Source organism: Ipomoea triloba, chromosome 7 (assembly GCF_003576645.1).
Source record: "Ipomoea triloba cultivar NCNSP0323 chromosome 7, ASM357664v1".
Classification (NCBI taxonomy): Eukaryota; Viridiplantae; Streptophyta; class Magnoliopsida; order Solanales; family Convolvulaceae; genus Ipomoea; species Ipomoea triloba.
The window spans coordinates 14,518,490-14,523,244 of NC_044922.1; the positions used below are offsets into that span (position 1 = coordinate 14,518,490).

The 4,755-nt window shown below is 35.0% G+C and overlaps 1 long non-coding RNA gene across 2 annotated transcripts; it reads left to right on the plus strand.

Annotated features, from left to right (window-relative positions):
• Positions 1-1,926: 1,926 nt before the first annotated feature.
• On the plus strand, positions 1,927-4,103 carry LOC116026043. 2 transcript variants are annotated; one of them, XR_004099771.1, is made up of 3 exons: positions 1,927-2,315; positions 3,086-3,151; positions 3,528-4,103. It is a non-coding gene; the product is annotated as an uncharacterized LOC116026043 (long non-coding RNA). The 2 variants fall into 2 exon arrangements; XR_004099770.1 differs by having other exon boundaries at positions 3,576-4,103.
• The last annotated feature ends 652 nt before the right edge of the window (positions 4,104-4,755 follow it).

A 4,755-nucleotide genomic window follows, 5' to 3' on the forward strand; every position in this document is an offset into this window, starting at 1 on the left:
AAAAAAAAAAAAAAAAAAAAAAAAAAAAGAAGTAAACAAATTCTTCATATAGGGGCCGTTTTTTAATTTCGCTCAGGGGCCTATAAAACCTTTGGACCTGCCCTGGATCGGGTGCATCCCCTTGTTTACACATGATCCAAGAAACACCGGTTTTGAGACCTACAATCATTTGTGCATATATTTTAATCAAAGTCAACAATTAAATTGGCACGTAGTAAACCAAAATATATAGTACAGTAACTCAGATTTTTTTACTGACTATATTAAAACAACAAACAAGGAATTAATAATAACTAAATATGCATTATATATACACACATACATATACAATCTTACCCAAACAGTGCTGGAAATTATCATTTTTCCGACCTCATTTCCGACCACCTAAAAATATGGTCACAAAAAGTGACTTTTTCTCAATTTTCCGTCGGTGGGTTATGGTGGTCGGAAAGTGGTCGGAATTTCCGACCACCTTTAGTAAGTAGTCGGAAATTCCGACCAGTATTTACAAAGTGGTCAGAAAATTTTCGTCGCATTTATTTATTTTTAATTAGAGAGCATTTCCGACCCCAGGGTAGTCGGAAATTCCGACCACAATGTAAAAGTGGTCGAAAATGTTTTTTGGCAGTTTAAATTGTTTAAACTGAGCTTTTGTTCCGGCCATCTTGTGGTCGGTATTTCCGACCACTATAAGTGGTGGTCGGAAAATTACTAATTTTTTTTTATGTGGTTCAGATTTTAACTTGCATTTCTTCACCCGACCACCAAGTATGTTGACATGTTGTAATATTCAATATAAACAACTAAATTAGCCTCGCGTAGCAACCAGCATTATTTCACCATTCTTGTTATGAAAATAACATTGTGTCGCCCTTTCCATATAGATATATGAAATCATTTTCTAATTTCAATTCCTTAAAACCTTTATTGTTGTTAGGACTCTACAATTCTAGTTTTATTGAGAATCATAATTCTATTTAGTTTCATAATCCCACGTAATGCTGGTTATCAACACGGTCGCTGCCTACGTGAAGCAAGCGGATCGGAGGCGGTGTCCCATCGTCTTCCCCTACTGTAATCTCCACTGCTACCGGTCGTTACTCTTTTATTTTCGCATTGTTGGTTTCATTTGCTTTGTTTTACTGTTTTAATTTTGTTTGCAATTTATGTGTTTTTCCTCTCGTTGTTTTGACGAGTTTCTTCCTCTCGTTTACTTTGGCGACCATAAAGCGTGAAATGATAAAACTAGTCATGGCGTATGTGAATCTCATCTTGGGTGACAACCATGAAAATATAAAAAGAAACACCTCTAAACTATGATATACTTAGCTCGATGGAGATATTGTCAATAGATAGAAGAATGGAAATAGATACTCATGTGGTGTGCAAGACTATTCAACCAGTGTTAGTCTTGGGTACGTTTGACCAAATCATTAAAGAAGTTTTAAGTTCATCCAACAAATTCAGTTTCAAATTTGTAAAACAGTATGCGAATCAAGTAGCTAATAGCTTATTGTGTTAGTTGATTTGACTAACTGATTGTATTAGCTAGTTATAAAAATACGTATTAACTGTTTACTATTAACTGGTTGCATGTAAAATGACTAATAATTTATTATTATTATTATTATGTAAAGTTTAATATAATTTACTTTTTATAATAATAATAATAGTCATCATCATAAATTATTTTTAATTATAAACATATAAATTTTAAAATAATTTTATTTTAAAGTTGATATTGTTGTAGTTATTATTATTATTATTATTATTATTATTATTATTATTATTATTATTATTATTATGCAAAAAAAAATTGTGCTAAAATTTCACTCCAAATTATTAATTAAAATTGGCGCCATTCTCAATTCAATCCCAAATTTTCGCCAATATCTCCCACCTTAGCTCTCCAAATTGTGGCTTTATTAAAAAAACAATACTCCTTAGAACAAAACCCTAGTTCCCCCCAGATCTCAGATCCGCTCCTATCACTCTCTCACTCTCCGTTTCTCCCTTCTCACCCTCTCACTCAGACGACGCCAGCCTCCACCACGAACCGCCTCCACCGCTACAGCCGCCGACGCCGCCGTCGACGTTGCGTTGCCACTGCCTCCCCTGCGAAGACGCCGACGCTGCCACCACCTCTGGCCCAGCCCTCACCGTTGAAAGTCCCACTGCCTCGCCACTCACCAGTCTACCACGGTGCTGCGCTGCTGCCAGTCCACCGCCTCCCACTGCATCGCCTCCGCCTGTCCGCCTCTGCCTCGGCCCTCGTCAGTCGCCTCGAGCCCTCGACACCAGCCACCGCCCACCAGGTTTGGTCTTCTACTCTTCTTTGACTCTTCCCTTACTAATTAACATCAACTCCTCAAAATCTCATCCCTTGAAGTCTGGAACTATAAATGTTAATTTCAATAATTTATTCACCTAATTTTCCTAACTTTTGGTTTGCTCTAATTTCTCTAATTTCGTTTTTGCATTAATTCCCCTAATTTTGAAGATAGTTTTTGCCCTAATTGTCCCAATTTTGTTTGTTTGTTTGTTTTTTTTTTTGTTTTTTTTTTAAAAAAGTTTTTAGTTGCTGCTATAGTGCCCACTGGCTAATTCATCAATTTCTAATTTGTTATTAGTTAATTACTAATTGCTTATTTAGTTAATCTGTTAATGTGTTTACTTAATTTGTTAATGTGAATTATTTACTAATTTTACTTAATCTGTTAATGAAAATGAAGCCCGGGCTGGTAATCTAATGGAAGTTTGAATATTCTGTGAGTTTTACACTTTGTGTCTATATATTCTGCGAGTTTTACAATGGATTAACCCTGCGAGTTTTACAAATTTTTCTTGGGAATGATCTCAACAAACTACAAGAAATTCTGAGTCTACGTCATAAACATAGAGCAGAACTCCTCCTCAGGAGAGATGAGGAGATGGTAGATACCTCTTGTATTGATATTCCTTCTTACTGTCTTGATTTTATATTTTATGAACTTATATATTTGCATCATTATTACCTCAGTATCTAATTCTTGGTAGGTCTCTCAAGTTAAAATGCATTACATGACTATGTAGTTTTGTTATCCAGGCACTACTTTATGCATATCCATTTGATGTAGAGGCACAAAAGAAAATTGAAGTAGCAATCCGGCAGGTTAGTGCTGCTTCTTTGCCTCTTCCTTCTTATGTGTTTTTGCATCTATTATGCCTTTTATTTACATCCTCATTTAGTACGAGTTTTCAATAGCAAAATAGGAAATTGCAAAAATTCTGTTTTATATCTCCTTGCCGAGGAAATTTGTCATTTGCTATATCATAAAGACATTCTGGATTGCTCAACGGGTTGGCTTTCAGGATACAGAATTTGAATGTATTTATTTCTTTTCATCTAATTATTATCCTTTGAAACCTGGTATAAATATATATAAATCAATATCTCCTCTCTTTTAATTCATTCATTCTTTGAAAGAATTTTGTGCATTAAGGATGTAGTTTTGATACTACAACAGTGTAATTCAATATTATGGCAGTATAATCTTGGGGAGCATAAATCTCAAGCTTTGGATGATAAATTGCAGGCTTTGGACACAAAAGAAGATGAAGTGTCATAAATCTCACTTGGTTTCTCATTCATCATTTTTCAAGACAGGTTGGCACTTTAGAGAACATTATCAAGCACTCTCAGCTTGAGATCATTGAGCTTAAACATTCACTAGAAGAGCAAAGGTACCTTCTGTTCATCTTTGGTTGTATTGGCTTGATGCTATATGATTAAAGAGTAAACTCCATAATTCTATGAGGATTCTGTCATGAATATCTCAACAGAAAAACCAGTGTTGGTTTGGGTGTCTGTTTGCTAAATTGATGACAATGGCTGACACTTGGAAAGATTCAATTTTTCTATGAGCATTTTGTTTTTGTTTTTTTTTGTTTTTTTTGTTTTTCCTTTTTGGGGATGAATGTATTGTATTGTTTCTTGACTTCTAAAATTCACCATCAAACTCTTGAATGGTTTAGAATGAGTTATCCAGAATGTATAAGAAGTTAAATTCTAGAATGTTTTAAATTTTCAATTGTACATTCATAAATGAATTCTCTTCATGAAATGTGTATGTCTTTCAACAATTGTCTTACCAACTTGCAACAAATATATATATATATATATATTCATTTCACTACAGAGGGATTCTCTGTAGTGGAATAAATTTTTTTTTATTTTTTGCCTCCAGTTTTCCGACCACCATGGTGGTCGGAAATTCAGACCACGGTGGTCGAAAGTACCGGACTCGCCTGGTCGCTCTCTTGGTCGTTTTTTTCCGACTACTTTCTAAAAGTGGTCGGAATTTCCGACCACTTCCACTGATGGTCGGATTTACCGACGAGGGTTTTTCCGGACACCCATATTGGTCGGAAAAGTGGTCGGAACAGGCCTTTCCGACCTAATAAAGGCCATTTCCGACCACTTTTGGGTGGTCGGAAATATGATGATTTCCAGCAGTGAAAATTCCATTCTCCACATTATCACTAACATTTTGGCCCTGTTTGGTAAATAATCAGCCTATCAGTTAATTTTGGCTTATTTGATCACTACTAGTTGTTTGGTTAATAAGGTTTTTTAACTCTAAAATGCTAAAATTCAAAAGGCTACTCAAAGCAGCCTTTTCAATTAGCTTTTTGAGAGAAAAAATTATACCAAACAGCTATCAACTAACAGCTAATCTATCAAACAACTTTTTACAATCAGCCAATGTTATTAAC